We start from the raw sequence: 18,935 nt of genomic DNA, 5'->3' as shown, positions 1-18,935 counted from the left end.
GTCGCCGGCGAGGATGTGAGCAGAGGCTACCTGAGCAGGCCCGGCTTGAGGCGGACGGGGCGAGGTGTGCAGCGTCGCTGTGATTTGGAGACAGAAGAAACGAACGTGGGGTCGAGAAGGTGGGGACGAAGAAGGAATCAGATCGAACGGCTGGACGAGCAGGATCCGACGCGCAGGGTGCGGCCGGCCCAAATTTGGGCCGGCGCACCGGCGCCTAGCACTCGCCAGCTATATATTGCTTGAGGAAATCACTTTTAGAGAGTGTGCGTTTCCGTCAACATAGCTCCCGAGCTAGTAAGCGCTCGACGCAGTGGCGGATCTAGGATTTGAAAATTGGGTGTTCATTTTTTTTACAATGCAATATCTATCTAAAAGGTTCATGTAGCTACTATGATTTTTTTTTCCAAAGAATAATGACAGTACCCTACAGAAAATAGTAAAAAATAAAGATTATTTTATACACAATCATAAAATATGTCATGGCCAAAAACATGGTGTCGTTAAAACTATAGTTCATGTGGGGTTGGTAGTAGTAATAGGGTGTTAATGTAATGCAACATATGAGATGGTGAAAAAGCATCGATGGTAATTGGTCTTAAGGGAATCAAGATATCTGTGCTTTTTGGACCGAAGGTTTGAGATCAGTTTATATGAATCGGCATGATGTTTATCGCACAAACCACACCCCTTTTTATACATGCATCTAGTATAATTGATATATAAAAATTTCCTGCCAACATTTGGGTACAGATGTACACCTTTGACCCCATATGGATCCGCCCTTGGCTCGCCGTCACTATCAGATAGCGATAAAGCGACCGTGTGTCCCCAGCAGCCAACAAGCTAGAGATCATTATTTTTTATATTTTTACTTCATATTTTTATTTTGGCCAGCTTTTCTTTAATGTAAAAATATTCATGAATTCATAAAATGTTTGTGAAATTTTAAAAAGTTCATAAATTCTAAAAATGTAAGTGAGTTTAGAAAACAATTCCCTAATCCAAAAAATGTTCACCAATTTACAAAAATGTCCATGAATATAAACAATATTCATGAATTTGAAAAAACATACTTGAATTTTAAAAAATGTCACTTATTTTAAAATGCTCACACACTAGAAAAATGTTTACAATTTTTTCAAATGTTCGTGTGTTTGAAAAGTGAACCGTACTTAAAAAATAACCATGGATTAGAAAAATGGTTACGATCTTGAAACATGCTCACGAATTTGATAAATTTTTCACAAATTTAAAATTGTTTAGGAATACATAAAATATTCAATAATTTTGAAAAAACAATATTTCCAAAAAATTTAGTGAATTTGAATTTTTTTTCCAGTAATTCTATAAATGTTCACTATTCAAAAATGCTCATGAATTATTAAATATAAGAATAAAATAAAAAGACAAAATATAAGGAATAATCGCAAAAAAAATTGAAAAAACCACTAAAAAGGAAAAACTAACAAGGAAAACATAGTGGAAGAAAAGAAAAAAATAGCCAAGAAGTCTCCTTTAACTGGCTCAGAAGTATTTGGAAGTGCATCCAATCCTCGGTCGTTTTGGTAATTCATAATGACATATATCTTATTAAACTAATGCCTATTAAAAAGAATATTTCAGGAATGTTCAACTTAGGTACAACATTGGGATGTGAAAATGGACCCCTGAAAATTCTAAGGACAAGCGTTGGTCAAGCCTCAAGACTTCATTTTATATTTAAATGATCCAAGATCACATCGGGTCCATGGGTATGCCAATACTATCAAAAGGGGCGAGGTTATGATCATGAATTCACTACTTGAGAGCTTATAAATCAAGCTCCAAAAGTCACATTCATATTCCCACATTCCAACTATATCACAAACCCTAAATGCATCTCAGACACGCGAAACCATATACACCCAGAGTCGCTAAGTCATTCATGATATACCGGTTGCCTTAACCCTAAAACTTTGGTCCCACCGAAGAGCACTTGTCAACCTCTTGTTTCTTACTGAAATGCATTCAGAATTTCCAAATAGTTTCAGCTAGTGACACCGAAGTGTGTAAAGAGCTTAGGTCATCACAACTAGGAGCCATCGAACGTTTTCATCCGGAGTCACTGAAGAGCCCAAAGTTCAAAGCTATTGTACAGGTCAGTCTCACTGAGTGGTTCACCAGACAGTGCACAAAGGTGTGTAATGGTTTGATTTTTGGTGCTGCCTATATATACACTACCCATTCCACCAAACTCTCATAGAGCTAGAGTGAAGCAAACACATTCCATATCCATTTTTTTGAGCCCATCCTTGTGTTGATTTTAAAAGGATTCCACTTCAACCATAGGAGCTTTGATTTCTAGTCACCTCATTGCTTTTCACCCAAACTCTTTCCTACCCCAAAGCCAAAATCTGTGAGACAAAGTTTGAGTGTTGAGGAGATTATATTTTGAAGCATAAGGGTAACGATTTCATCATCAACAACCCCATCTATCATCTTTTGAAGGGTGGTGCCTCCTAGATTGGTTAGGTGTGTCTGGGTGTCTTCAAATTGTTTGGAGAAACCAAGAAACTTTCAAGGGTAAGGAGATCGTCTACTTCATGAAGATCTACCCCGAGTGAGGCTATTCTTTCATGGGTGTAAGCCATGGTGGGATAGGTAAGGTGAGCCTTCCGTGGACTTGATACCTCTATGGATTCACAGTTGTTATCCCTGAGATCATTGATCCTTGAGATTGAAGGGGCCATCAACGTAGATGTACGATAGTACAACCTATCAGAACCGTAGATCAAAATCTTTCGTGTCACCATATCATTTGCATATCTTCTAACTCATCGTTTACTTAGTATCACTTGTCATGTCTTTACTTTTCGCTGTCTATGGTTAGACTTGCATGTGCAGGGTGTTCCTAGGATTGCTAAAAAATTCAACAAGTAAAAGTGGGAAAAGAATCACTTTAATTTGGCTAGTCTAATCACCCCATCCCTAAACATAATTTCCATCCTACAACATGCTCGAAAATTTCATAAATTATTCCAGCGAACGACTCCCATGACCCCCTAATGCGTTGACCCAATTCCAGAGGCTAGTGGGAGGTAGCTACCCTTACGTATAATAACAACTGACAAGGACATCGTATTGAGTGGGCCACGTCTAGGTCTCGTCTATTGTGAGACCGAAGGCCTCCTCGCCTTAGCACCCGTCATAAATGGGCTAGGTCCAGTATGGAAACGAGCATGTGCATCGCCATACACCAGAAAGTAACTTATTTTTTAAAATTTTGTTTTCTACTTTTAATTCTATTTCCGTTTTAATTTTTACATTTATATATTTTGAAAATAATAATAATATAAGTATGTATTTCGAAAATCACATTATTTTCATTATCAATAATGTTCACCGCAAACTAAAGCAAATTTCATGAAATTTAATTATCCGTGCAGTTTCAAAACTTGATCATACCATTCAATAATGTTTGTGTCTTTAGAAGCATTCACACATTTATAAATCTTCTTGAAAAAGTAAAGAGATGTTCGTGTAATTGGTAGACAATGTTTGTACCATTCACAAAGCTATTTATAATATTTAAAAATGTTCTTACATTTTAAAATATATTTCCTGATAATTTGGAAAGAAATATGTGAAACGTAAATAATTTTGTATGCAATTTTATACAATTGTACATACCATATAGAAAATGTTTGTGCCATTTAAACAAAATGTTGTAACACACAGAATTTTGTTTGCTTGTTTTTAATAAAATTTTCATGACATTTTTGGAAAATGATCAAGCATGTCTTTGGAAATGTTAATTGTGTGTTAAAAAATGATAAATGTGTATTTCTCAATTGTTTAACATGTATTAGCTTAAATGTCAACATACATTTGAGAAATATTCAACATGTATATGCAAAATGTCAACCAATATACGTAAAATTCTTGATGTTTATTAGAAATAAACTCGACACATATTTGACAAATAAAAATAACGTTAAAACAAATAAAAAAGGATAAGGGAAAACATGGAAAAATAAAAACTAGGAAACAAAGATAGCGATAGAAAAAACATAGTAAAGAAATAAAAAAATCAAGAAAAATCTCCTAAAATCACTCATGGAAGGTTCCCAAACCAGGTCAAACTGGTCAGCAGAAGGTTCGCAAAATTAGTTGAGGTACGTTGTTGGGCGAGTCTTTCTACGGCCGCGCAATAAACGAGACCTAGCATTTCGCTATTCAACGCCTTAAGCGTCGTTTGGCGCAACACCTCTCCCAGGTATGCCTAGTGGGCCGGGGACCGAAATAGTGGTTAGGTCGCCTGGCGTCGCCGGACCTTCTCGCTCGCTGAGGTAAAAATAACAACAGCTACTGATTTGAAAAAAATCGTTTTAATTATTTTTTAGAACTAAAAATATTTTGAATTGAAAAAATGTTCATGATTTTTTGTCACATTTTAGGAAACTCACATGGATTTTTAACAGTTCACAAATTTGTAAAAATGTTCCCAAATTTTGGAAAAGTTCACTAATTTAAAAATGTTTGTATATTTATAAAATGTTCATGAATTTGAAAAAACTATTCACACATTTATAGAGAAAAATGAAATGAAAAAAAAAACAGAGAAACTGAATACAAACTAAAAAGAACATGAAACGTGAAAAAAAAATCAGGCAACAAAAACTTCTAGAATGTCCCAACCGGAAGAACATTTTACGTTCCGCCCGTTAACAAATAAGCTGAGATCCGGGTGTGCGCGTTGTATGGATAAGGAACTAGATGGAACATGAAGCTCAACAAGCAGATTTTTCTATCGAAAGATGCGTTATTGATCCTGGGCCCCCCTATGCACAAGAAACATAAATGAATTTTGAACATGGAATTTTGAAAACCCAAAATACTTTCCAGTAGGCTGGCTTATCGGATGTTGGTTGCTCTTAAAAGGCATTGAGAGGATTGGCTGGAGGGAAGAGTGAGACCGTCGAAGGTTATCGTTCCTGGAAAACTGAAGATTTTTCTCTCGCGTCTCACACAATAGTCGTTTCCCATAGAAGATATTTGCTTGCATCGAATATAATGTTATCAAGCTACTGCTTGCTCTGCGGGACAGAGGACTCATGGCTTCATTTGTTAATTTGAGTGCTTGTTGTCTCGTTGCATTTGGGCATTGGTTGACCAAGATCTGTTGGAGGCTTGGAGCACATGCTGGCGACGATGAAGGTGGACGCAAAACATTGGCTCTTCCCCATGAAGGACGTGTTATCGCATACAACTTCCACTCACATGATAGTTACTCCATGGGCCATTTTGTGGGCAAGGTGAAATTTAATTCATGAAAGGATCCATCAGGGCTCTCTATTCCTCTCCCTATACCTTGCCAAGCTTGATCAAATGCCTCATGCTAACCATTCATTGGGCAATTGGGACTACTGCTCCGCCGAATAGGAGGTGGATTCCACCGCCAACTGGTTTTGTTAAAATCAACGTTGATGCTAGAGTATGTAGAGCGGGTGACAGTGATAAGGGAGTTCTTACTGTCGTTTGCTGGGATGAGACATGAACGTACTTGTGATCTTTTTCTGTGATTTACTTAGGCATATAGGCTCTTTTGACTATTGTGGCGCTTGCCAGTCGGGAAGCACTCTCACTAGATGAAGATTTTTGGTGTTCATCGTCTATATATTATCGGATTGCTTGACCGTCATCAAGAACATCAAGGACGGAGGAGGCGACCAGTACAGGGCGATCATTAAGAAAATCACAAGTGTGAAGCTCTTTTACTACTTGCACTTTTGTTCACAAAATATAGGAGTCCAAAATATGAGGCTCACAATCTTGCTAGGCATGTTTTTTTTCTAGATCAAGGGCGACATATTTGGCTGGGTCAACCTCTTGATCCAAACTTTATCCCTGCAACTATTGGTGTTGATCAATAAAGCCTGGCAGATTGTTCTAAAAAAGTCGCAACTTAAGCACCAAATAGCATATTCCAAAGCGATACATAGCATTTTGCGCTGGGCGCGCGAGATTTTTGTTCAAGGACTCATTGGACTTGTGAGATGGCGAACCTGTTTGACACATTCTCCCTCGCAGTGTCGCTCAATCGCAGGGAGTTGGCGATACGGGCCGCTCCATATAGTAGTCTAGCGTGAAGTTTGTATCACTTGTTTTCCCCGTTTTAGGAACCTTCTAAATTGGCGGTTCTTTTTGGCTTTTTTGTTTCCTTTTTCCTTATTTTTTCTACTAGCTTTTTATCATTCTTTTCCTTTTTTATTTCAAAAAATGTGCCCATAATTTTAAAATACTCACAAATGTTTAAGGTATTCTCTTTTTAAAAATGTATAGATTTTTGAAAAAGTATCAAATTGTGCACAAAGTTTTAAAAAAATGTTCTCCTATTTGCTGAAGGATGTTCATGTTTTTTGTTAAAAAAAATCACCTACAGGTTTTAAAATGTTCTAAATTGTTGCATTGATTAATTTTTAAAATAAATATTTTCCGTATCTTTTGAGAAATTGGAATGAAGAAACTGGCCATAAACAAAAAACCCACTAAACAAGAAAAGAAACAAATTGCTTGTTAATTTTCTATTATAGAAATAGGGAAAAAAGCGGGCGGTCTTTTCATGTTCTGACGCAGACACAGACGCTCACACATACATACATACACTCATTCCAATAAACGCACGTGAAGACTTTACCTCTATGAGCACCTCAAAGAGACCGAGCTAACACATCAAGGTCGGAATAAATCTAGAAAAATGCGAGTATCAATGTTAAGTCTAAACTTGAACTCTGGTTGGCTACCACAATCTTTCTAACTATTCAATTACAAATTGGTCCGCAATGGGCCAGCCTAGTTGTGGCGCCCATGTGCGTTTAGCCAACATCCTGCGGCAATGAGTGTCTAGAGGTCCCGCGTGAGACGACGGCCGGTGTATTTTTGTCTCAAAAAAAGTTGTCTTGTATTTTTGCTAAAAAAACAATGAAGAAGCTGTCTTGTATTTCTATATCTCTCTCTAAAAAATAGTGTATTTTGCTAATTTACTTAGGAGTAGTTATTATCCCCTTTATAAACAAATGTAAGATTTAAACTGTAAAAACGTCTTACGTTTGTGTGTGGAGGAAGTATTTATATAAGGACGCCGCGCTGACGTTCGGGCTGAGGAGGGTTCGCCCCGAACGAATCGTTCGTGGGGCAGGGGAGAACGACCGAACGAGGAGGGTTCGCCCCGAACGAATCGTTCGTGGGGCAGGGGAGAACGACCGAACGAGGAGGGACCTCTCAGCCCGAACCCTGTACTAGAAACCTATGGCATTTCCTATTTAGCGCTGCAGGCGCTCGTTATAGGGCATTTCGCAAACGGGCGCCTGCAGCCGCTGCGACCTGGGCCGGCCCATGTATATCTTCTTCTTTTCTGTTTAAAAGTTCAAAAAATGTGCGCCTCGGAAGTTCGAACTCACGATCACTTGCAGCAAACCCAACACAGCTACCACTAGGCCATCGGACAGCTACTGCTTTGTAACTTGCTTTTTTTTATTTGTATCTTCAATCCGGGAATCCCTTGGTTTTGGGAAGCGTCAAAAAACTTCCCAAGCCGGTTTTTTCACGGTTCATTGGTCATTTCCGGGGCGGTTGTTATTCGGGTATTCTTTTTTTTCATTTTTTAAATATGTGTTCTTTTTTCCATTCAATCTGTTCCTTCTGTATTTTTGAATGATGGACTTTTTGCAAAAATTTGAACTTTTTTTCAAATGCAATGATTTTTTTTGATAATGATGCACTTTAAAAAAAAACAAGGATTTCTTTCCAAATTTGACGAACCTTTTTCCAAATCAAGTCAACTGTTTCCAAAATAGTGAACTTTCAAAAATCCATGAACTGTTTTCAATTTTTGTGAATTTTTCTAAAAAATTCATGAACTTGTTTTTCAAACTCGATGAAGTTTCTTCGAAAATTCATGAGCTTTTTCCAATTTCGATGAACTTTTTTTCAAGTTTGTGAACTTTTTTAGAAAATTGATGAACTTTTTTTGAAAATCCATGAACTTTTTTTAAATTTCGATGAACTTTTTTAAATTTGCTGAACTTTTTTGAAAACTGATGAACTTTTTGTTTAAAAATTGATGAACTTTTTTCAAGTTTGTGAACTTTTCTTGAAAATTGATGAACTAATTTTGAAATCCATGAACTTTTTTCAATTTTCGATGAATATATTCAAAATCGATGAACTTTTGTTTGAAAATTGATGAACGTTTTTTCAAGTTTGTGAACTTTTCTTGAAAATTGATGAACTTTGTTCAAAATCTATGAACCTTTTCAAATTCATGATTTTTGTTCGTCAAATAATTCAAAAAATAGTAAGTGGTACAGTTTTGTCCAATAAAATAGCACTGCAACATTGTTATTACATAATTTGCGTTGTTACCTATCACTAGTCGTAAGTAGTCCGTGTGGTTAGCAGAACTCGTTTGTTAGTGAAACTGCACATGTTCGAAATCTGTCCAGAGCATTATTTTTTAAATTCAGTTGTACTTCTTACAAAGAATCTTCCTTTCAAACAACTAAATTACTGGAAGCCAGATCTAAATTCTTAAAGATTTCGATCAGCAGGTTTCTGTGATTTATGGAGATGTTTCCATTGTTAAGAAAGTTGGTTCCATATTTTGTTCAAGAATATTTCATTTCATACATATTCGGAAAGAAATTTGCAGTTTGAATTGTATTGTCGAAAGGTAGAAGAAATAGCAGAACGAACAAACAGCCGAACGAAGAAACAGTCGAAAGAAACAGTATAAGCGCGCAACTACTTGGGCCAGCGAAGAAACGGCCCACCAACGACGCCCTACAGGTGCCACTTAAGGTAACCGGCGCAGAAGGCGCCAACTAGGAGCTCCCGAAACCTATCGCTGCTAATCATGAACGCCAGAAAAATCCTAAGAAAGACGACAGCATGGGCCAAAAACAGGCCCATTTAGATACTGAAACACGAAAAAAACAGAAAACACTCTAAATAAAACTAAAAACCAGATTAAAATACTTTACAAATAAAGATGCCACAAAAACCAGACTAAAAACCAGATTAAAATGCTTAGGAATAGGCTGCCTACGTCGGATAACGTGGCCAAACGAAATGGTTCGGCCGATGGTACATGTTCGATTTGCGGACTAGGTGAAGATGCGAACCATGTATTTGTTAGGTGCCACCTGGCCAGGTTTGCGTGGAGCGCGGTCCGGGAGGCCTTCCACACGGATTGGAATCCCGCTTCGGGGACCCAATTAGTCTCTATTCTCAAGTCCACGAAAGGGACTACTAGCAGACTTGCCTGGCATTGCGTAGGGGCGTTATTGTGGGCTATTTGGACGACGCGCAATAAAATTACGATTGAGAAAAAAATTTCCTAATCATCCTGCAGATGTGATCTTCAAATGCCATCTATTTCTGCAGATGTGGACCCCTCTAGGGAAGGAACGCGATGCTGAGCGTATGTCAGAAGCCATGGCGCGCATCAAGACGATTCAGATGATGGCAAGACAAGACCTGGCGAGTCGCTGAAGCTTTTGGAGTTCTTCTATGGAGTGTTAGTTCCTTAGGTCATTGCATTTGCTGGTTCGGTTGGCTGTTTTATCTCCGTTGCGATGAACCTGTTGTTTTTGTCCCCTGCCGGGCGTGGACTGTTCGTTTATGCTAAACTTGTTAAGTTGTAACCGTTGAACCTTGGTGCTTTTCGGGCTTTATTAATTTAAAGCCGGACGCTTCTAGTGTCTTCGTTCTAAAAAAATGCCACAAAAATCTAGAAAATCATAGAAGAAATAACTGATGTAAATAATATAAAATTGCCATGATCCAACCGAAAATAAACTTGCCATGCTAGAAAAAAATTAATTTGCTATTGTTTCAAATAAATTTTGAAAACTGGTCAAAACATAATTTGCCGTGGTCACAAAAATTTGCCACTGTCCATACAAAAAAAATGTCATGATGTATAAAAGGTGAATTTGCCATGACATAACCTACAATTTCCCACGGCGACATGAATAGTAATCTTGCCATGTTGCAAAAAGAAAATAAAATTTGGCATGGTCCTAAAAATACGCATTGATTGAAAAAAATGTAAGTTTGCCATGGTGGCCAAAACGATGGTGCAAAAACTGTCGTGATGGCAAAAAATGATTGTAAAAATGGGCATGATACATACAAACCGATGTTCAAAAAGGAAGAATCAACTAATTTGCCATGGTTCAAAAAAGTGAGTATTGTCATGAGAAGAAATTCTAGCCATGTGCAATCAGTTAAATTCACTGATGATACATAAAACTAAATTTTGCATGGTCAATTACGAAATTGACCATGATCCATAAACTAGATTTGCCATGGTCGATTAATTAAATTTGGCATGATAAGTTAAAAAATTGCCATGGTCAAGTACTAAATTAAAATTTTCCATGGTACTGTAATTAAATTTGCCATGTTCTAGTAATTGTTTGTCATGGCAATTTTAGAGATGATAATTTCACAATGATAAGCCAAAAAGAATTGTCTCTTGGTACTTGAATTAAACTTGCCATGGTCCATAAACAAATTTTGCCACGGTCCTTATAAGAAGTTTCTGTGTTAAAAAATACTTCTGAAGAGAAATTGTGGCAACTATTTGAAGGATGGCAAGTTTGCCATGTTTTATAAAAAATTCAGAATTTCCCATGTTTTAGTGGTCGTTTTTCAAGGCAATTTTAGGGATATCTAAAAGTATGGCAATTTAGACTTGGGACTTGAGTTAAACTTTCCATGTCAAATCTTTAAAGAAAAAATGTCACTTATGTAAAAAAATAATTTGGCAATGATAAGCCAAAAGAATTTTTCCATGGTACTTGAATTAAACTTGCCATGGCCCATAAACTAATTTTGTTGTGGTCCATGTAGTAAGTTTTCCATGTTGGAGAAATAAAAAGTAATGTACATTTGAAGAAAATTGGTGGCGACTATTTGATGGATGGCAAAATTTGCCATGTTTTAAAAAAAACATTCAGAATTGGCCATGTTTTAGTGATCGTTTATCGTGGAAAATTGTAAAAAAAAGTGGCAACTATTTGAAGGACGGCAAGTTTAACATGTTTTAGAAAAAAAATCGGCATTTCAAAAGTTTTAGTGGTCATTTTCTTGGTAATTTCAGAGATGTCTAAAAAACATGGCAATTTAGACATGTGACTTGAGTTAAATTTGCCATGTCAAATTTTTAAAGAAAAATGTTATTTATGTAAAAAATAATTTGCCAATGATAAGACAAAAGAAATTTGCCATGGTCCATAAACTAATCCTGCCATGGTCCATAAACTAATTTTGCCATGTAGAGAAAATAAAAAAAATACATTTGAAGAAAAACATGGCAAGAATATCTGAAGGTTGGCAAGTTTGCCATGTTTTAGAAGATTTTAGAATTTGTCATGTTGTACTGATCGTTTGTCATGGCAATTTTAGAGATGTGTAAAAACATGACAAATTTCAAATGGGACTTGAGTTAATCTTGCCATGTCAATGCTTTAAAGAAAATTGTTATTTATGTAAATATATAAGACAAGAATTTTGCCATGGTACTTGAATTAAACTTGCCATGATCCATAAAATAATTTTGTCATGGACCATGTAGTAAGTTTGCAACGTTAAAGAAATAAAAAAACATTTGAAGAAAAATAGTGGCAAACTATTTGAAGGATGTCAAGTTTGCCATGTTGTAGAAACTTTCAGAAATTGCCATGACAATTGCTCCAGAAATTCGCCATGGCATGTACTCATAGCAAATTCTGTCCATCCCAAACTACTCATAGTAAATACTGCCATGGCAACTACTATAGGATTTTGCCATGGCAATCACTCCAGAATTTTGCCATGTCAAAAACTCGTAGAGACTCTGTCCATGGCCACTACTCATAGCAAATTCTGCCATGGCAACTTTCATTCCAACATTCAGTTTCCCATGGTACTTGTAGTAAGTTTGACATGGTGTAGAAATTTCAGAATTTGCCATATTTTACATTTGTTGTGTTTTTAGATAAGAGCAATCCTATATTTGCCGTGTGACCTTGGACCCAAAATCTGCCATGGCAAAAAGATTACAGTTGTGTAAAAAAAGCGTGATAACTCAAAAATGAGAACTGAACTTACTGCCCAAAAATTCAGTTATGAATCAAGGTGGCAAAATGTTCGTGTGTTCTGTAAAATAGCATGGCAAATTTATCTAAGAGTTTGTTCTGTTTGTATTAATCTGAAGATTGGCATGGCAATTTTCTACATGGTACAATCTTTCAGCATGGCAAAAACTAGGATGATAGCATATAACCTTTTTTGTATGGCAAAACTGAAGAAAAGCATCAACTTATACATGAGGAAAATCTGAAGCCAGTGACAGTTCAGTGGCCACGCTGCAGCTCCCCATCATCAAGCGCAGCCCACGCTGCAACTCCACTTTGAGGAATACCTGGCATGCCGGTGCACAGGCTCACAGAGAGTGCAGTTTCGCCGCTACTCCCAACATCAAGCACAAACACTGCTTCTCCTCCTAGTCATGGCGGGACGGCGCAGGAGCTCGTGGAGATCAACTCCTCGACGCGGAGGTTGGCCCCGTGAACCACAGGCTCGCCGTGCGTCGTTGGCTTCAAACCGCCGGTCGGAGGCAGTGTCGCGAGCGCCCCCGCAGGAGGCAGAGCACACACCGGAGAAGGAGCTGGCGCACGCCGGAGAAGTGCATCTCTCCCACCCATCCTCTTCCGCAAACCGCTCGAGGCCGCCGCGGTGCCGTGCTTCCCGCCGTACTCGAGGCCGCCGCCATGCCCGCGCTCGAAGCCGTCGCCGTTGGTGCCCGCTCCTCGTACTTCGGCTGCCGTTGCTAGGGGCCTGCCGAGGTCCTCCCGCCAAGGCCGTTGCGGGACCTGCGGGACTCCTCGACGCGCGGCAACCGGCGATGCACGCGGCGGATGCGGTGGTCGTCGGGTGGAGTCGCGCGGCTGCCGCAGGACCTGCCGCTCTCTGTCGCCGCCGCAGGGCTGCGGAGCTCCTCGTCTCGCGTCGCCGCCGCCGGGCTGGGAGCTCCTCGTCTCGCGGTCGCCGCCGAAACGCATGGGGGTGCGGGGATAGAAAGTGAGTGACAGAATATGATGACGTGGCCGGTTTCACGTGCGATGTGATTCGTAACCGCGATGAACGGCGATTGCCGCGTTCGTGGCGAGAGGACAGAATATGGCACGTTCGGCACTTATCGATTCCGTTATATAATCGTCTGAACACTATTGTAGTATACGTCGGATCGGCCGGTACAAACGCCGTAACCGTTTGCGAGTCGCCATTGCACATGCACCGACGGACACGGGAGAACTAGTCTTGCCTGTCTGCTTTTTTCTAACGAAACGACGGTCAGGCAGTTTGGTTTACCAGTTGCCTTTGCACCTTTTGTTTCCTTCTCCTCGTGTTTCCCGTTGGATGCTGACATATTGGATGTCTACTGTTTGGTGACATCTATTCAGCCAGTGTGTATATACGTCAATAACATGGCTTATATTTGGCTCGAATGTCCTAAAACGATATTGAAAAATAGGTTGGCACTTTTGGGTGGTCGATGGTTGTTCGTCCAAGTGGTAAACACAACGACCACGCCGGTTTATTTGTCCACGTCATCCTTCCTTTTCCTCCATGTCCTCTTTTTGTCCATGTAGGCTCTCGGCCGGTCACTCTCCGGGTCCATCGCACCTCACCAAGCTTGCCACACCATCATGTGGCGGCCAAATTTGGTGTTTTTATCTTTTTTTTTTGGCAAAGTTTAGCCGGATCTGGCCCCACCTGAAAGTATTTCGGGATCTAACATTTTGGTTACCGCCACAAACAACGGCGGTAAGGTTGGACAGGCTACCGCCGAGGACTCCGGCGGTAGGTATAACGGCAGGCACCGACGACCGTCTCCAAGTGCTGACGTGGCAAAGTTTTTAATGCTAGGGTCCCTGGCGGTAGGCTATTTTATGCTACTGCCAATGTCCCTGGCGGTAGGGTGCTGTGCAGTGGATAAGGTTGTGTGGTGGGCAACCATTATCCACCACTCACCCGAGCTCAAGCTCTCCCCTCCTCTCATCCTCACTTAAGGACCTCCCATATCTCTCTCATTCGCTTGAGATTTGTCCGGTGGATCCGTAGCACCTTTATCACCTAAGGTACCTCTCTCACTTCTCCTCATTTTGGTTGATTGGAATCATGTATCTTTGTTGGATTAGCTCGCATTTTTGAAACCTAGTTCATCATTGTGTTGTGGTCAAATCAAATTATATGATCCATTTAGGGTTATGTTAGTGTTTACACTATGTATTGTGTGCCTATCATTTTTGCGTGTAGCTCGATCTAGTCCTAGGGTTAGTGGTTTTGTCAATAATGTTGGGGAACGTAGTAATTTCAAAAAATTTCCTATGCACACGCAAGATCATGGTGATGCATAGCAACGAGAGGGGAGAGTGTATCTTCATACCCTTAAATATCGCTAAGCGGAAGCGTTTATCAACGCGGTTGATGTAGTCGTACGTCTTCACGATCCGACCGATTCAAGTACTGAACGCACGGCACCTCTGAGTTCTGCACACGTTCAGCTCGATGACGTCCTCGCCTTCTTGATCCAGCAAGACGGGCGAAGTAGTAGATGAGTTCCAGCAGCACGACGACGTGGTGACGGTGTTGGTGAAGAACAATCTCCGCAGGGCTTCGCCTAAGCACTACAGAAACTATGATGGAGGATAAACTAGAGGGGACGGGGTTGCCGGCACACGGCTTGGTGTTTCTTGACGTGTCTTTGGTGCTAGCCCTGCCCCTCTATTTATATGTTGAGCCCTGGGGTCGAAACTTGGAGTAAAAGCCTCCTCAAAGTCGGTTTTGCCCGAAAGACAAGAGTCCTACACGGACTCCAGGGCTAGACGCCAGGGTTCCCGGTGTCTACCCCCTAGACGCCAGGGTTCCCGGTGTCTAGCCTCTGGTCTCCGCAAAACATCCTTTTGCACTTTCCAAAAGCCTCGTGGGCTTTCCCCTTTGGCCCAAATAACGTGTTCTCATACCCAAATATTTCGGGAAACATCCGGAACCCCTTCCCGTGAATTCCGGAACCCTTCCGGGGATCAAACACTATTATCCCATATATCAAACTTTATCTCCGGACCATTCCAGAGTTCCTTGTCATGTCCGTGATCTCATCCGGGACTCTGAACAACATTCGGTTACCAACATACATAACTCATATAATACTATATCGTCAACAAACGTTAAGCGTGCGGACCCTACGGGTTCGAGAACTATGTAGACATGACTGAGACATCTCTCTCGTTAATAACCAATAGCGGAACCTGGATGCCCATATTGGCTCCTACATATTCTACGAAGATCTTTATAAGTCGAACCGCATAACAACATACGTTGTTCCCTTTGTCATCGGTATGTTACTTGCCCGAGATTCGATCGTCAGTATCATCATACCTAGTTCAATCTCATTACCGGCAAGTCTCTTTACTCGTTCCGTAATACTTCATCCCGCAACTAACTTATTAGTCACAATGCTTGCAAGGCTTATAGTGATGAGTATTACCGAGAGGGCCCAGAGATACCTCTCCGACAATCGGAGTGACAAATCCTAATCTCGAAATAGGCCAACTCAACATGTACCTTCGGAGACACCTGTAGAGATCCTTTATAATCACCCAGTTACGTTGTGGCGTTTGGTAGCATACAAAGTGTTCCTCCGGTAAACGGGAGTTGCATAATCTCATAGTTATAGGAACATGTATAAGTCATGAAGAAAGCAATAGCAACATATACTAAATGATCAAGTGCTAAGCTAACGGAATGGGTCAAGTCAATCACATCATTCTCTAATGATGTGATCCCGTTAATCAAATGACAACTCATGTCTATGGCTAGGAAACTTAACCATCTTTGATTCAACGAGCTAGTCAAGTAGAGGCATACTAGTGACACTATGTTTGTCTATGTATTCACACATGTATTATGTTTCCGGTTAATACAATTCTAGCATGAATAATAAACATTTATCATGAAATAAGGAAATAAATAATAACTTTATTATTGCCTCTAGGGCATATTTCCTTCAGTCTCCCACTTGCACTAGAGTCAATAATCTAGTTCACATCGCCATGTGATTTAACACTAATATTCACATCTGTATGTGATTAATACCCATAGTTCACATCATCATGTGATCAACACCCAAAGGGTTTACTAGAGTCAATAATCTAGTTCACATCGCTATGTGATTAACACCCAAAGAGTACTAAGGTATGATCATGTTTTGCTCGTGAGAGAAGTTTAGTCAACGGATCTGTCACATTCAGAGCCGTATGTATTTTGCAAATATACTATGTCTAGAATGCTCTGCATGGAGCTACTCTAGCTAATTTCTCCCACTTTCAATATGTATCCAGATTGAGACTTAGAGTCATCTGGATCGGTGTAAAAGCTTGCACCGGTGTAACTCTTTACGACGGGCTCTTTTATCACCTCCATAATCGAGAAATATTTCCTTAGTCCTCACTAAGGATATTCTTGACCACTGTCCAGTGATCTACTCTTAGATCAAAATTGTACTCCCTTGCTAAACTCAGAGCAAGGTATACAATAGGTCTGGTACACAACATAGCATACTTTATAGAACCTATGTCTAAGGCATAGGGAATGACTTTTCATTCTCTTTCTATGTTCTGCCATAGTTGGGTTTTGAGTCTTACTCAACTTCACACCTTGCAACACAGGCAAGAACTCCTTCTTTGACTGTTCTATTTTTAACTACTTCAATATTTTATCAAGGTATGTATTCATTGAAAAATCTCATCAAGCGTCTTGATCTATCTCTATAGATCTTGATGCTCAATGTGTAAGCAGCTTCACCAAGGTCTTTCTTTGAAAAACTCTTATTCAAGTATCCTTTTATGCTATCCAGAATTTCTATATCATTTCCAATCAACAATATGTCATCTACATATAGTTTTAGAAAATGCTACAAAGCTCCCACTCACTTTCTTGTAAATACATGCTTCTCCAAAAGTCTGTATAAAACCATATGCTTTGATCAACTCATCAAAGCATATATTCCAACTCCGAGATGCTTGCACTAGTCCATAGATGGATCGCTGGAGCTTGCACATTTTGTTAGCACCTTTAGGATTGACAAAATCTTCTGGTTGCATCATATACAACTATTCATTAATAAATCCATTAAGGAATGCAGTTTTGACATCCATTTGCCAGATTTCATAAAATGTGGCAATTGCTAACATGATTCGGACAAACTTAAGCATCGATACGAGTGAGAAAATCTCATCGTATTCAACACCTTGAACTTGTCGAATTTTTTTTGCGACAAGTCGAGCTTAGATAGTAACACTACTTATCAGCGTCTGTCTTTCTCTTGAAGATCCATTTATACAATATGGCTTGCCGATCATCGGGAAACTCCACCAAAGTCCACACTTTGTTCTCATACATGGATCCTATCTCAGATTTCATGGCCTCAAGCCATTTCACGGAATCTGGGCTCATCATCGCTTCCTCATAGTTCGTAGGTTCATCATGGTCTAGTAACATGACTTCCAAAATAGGATTACCATACCACCCTAGTACGGACCGTACTCTGGAAGACCTACGAGGTTCTGTAGTAACTTAATCTGAAGTTTCATGATCATCATCATTAGCTTCCTCACTAATTGGTGTAGAAATCACTGGAACCGATTTCTGTGGTGAACTACTTTCCAATTCGGGAGAAGGTACAATTACCTTATCAAGCTCTACTTTCCTCCCACTCACTTCTTTAGAGAGAAACTCCTTCTCTAGAAAGGATTCATCTTAGCAACGAATATCTTGCCTTTGGATCTGTGATAGAAGGTGTACCCAACAGTTTCCTTTGGGTATTCTATGAAGACGCACTTATCCGATTTGGGTTCGAGCTTATCAGGTTGAAACTTTTTCACATAAGCATCGCAGCCCCAAACTTTAAGAAACGACAGCTTAGGTTTCTTGCTAAACCATAGTTTATACGGTGTCGTCTCAACAAATTAGACGGTGCCCTATTTAACGTGAATGCAGCTGTCTCTATGCATAACCCCAAAACGATAGTGATAAATCGGTAAGAGACATCATAGATTGCACTACATCCAATAAAGTACAGTTATGACGTTCGGACACACCATTATGCTGTGGTGTTCCAGGTGGCATGAGTTTGTGAAACTATTCCACATTGTTTTAATTAAAGGCCAAACTAGTAACTCAAATATTCGTCTCTGCAATCAAATCGCAGAAAAACTTTATTTTCTTGTTACAATGATTCTCCACTTCACTCTAAAATTCTTTGAACTTTTCAACTGTTTCAGTTTCATTAAGTAGATATACCCATATCTTCTCAAATCATCTGTGAAGGTTAGGAAATAACGATACCCGCCGCTAGCCTCAACACTCATCAGATCGCATACATCAGTATGTATTATTTCTAATAAGTCAGTAGCTCGCTCCATTGTTCCGGGGAACGGAGTCTTAGTCATCTTGCCCATGAGGCATGGTTCACAAGCATCAACTAATTCATAACCAAGTGATTCCAAAAGTCCATCTTTATGGAGTTTCTTCATGCGCTTTACACCGATATGACCCAAACGGCAGTGCCACAAATATTTTGCACTATCATTATAACTTTGCATCTTTTGGCATCAATATTATGAATATGTGTATCACTATGATCAAGATTCAATAAACCATCAACATTGGGTGTATGACCATAGAAGGTTTTATTCATGTAAATAGAATAACAATTTATTCTCTATCTTAGGTGAATAACGCAATAAACATGATCTAATCATATTTATGCTCAACGCAAACACTAAATGACATTTATTTAGGTTCAACACTAATCTCGAAAATATAGGGAGTGTGCGATGACGATC

Source organism: Triticum aestivum, chromosome 2B (genome assembly GCF_018294505.1).
Source record: "Triticum aestivum cultivar Chinese Spring chromosome 2B, IWGSC CS RefSeq v2.1, whole genome shotgun sequence".
Taxonomy (NCBI): domain Eukaryota; kingdom Viridiplantae; phylum Streptophyta; class Magnoliopsida; order Poales; family Poaceae; genus Triticum; species Triticum aestivum.
Note: the sequence above shows the minus strand (reverse complement) of the source record.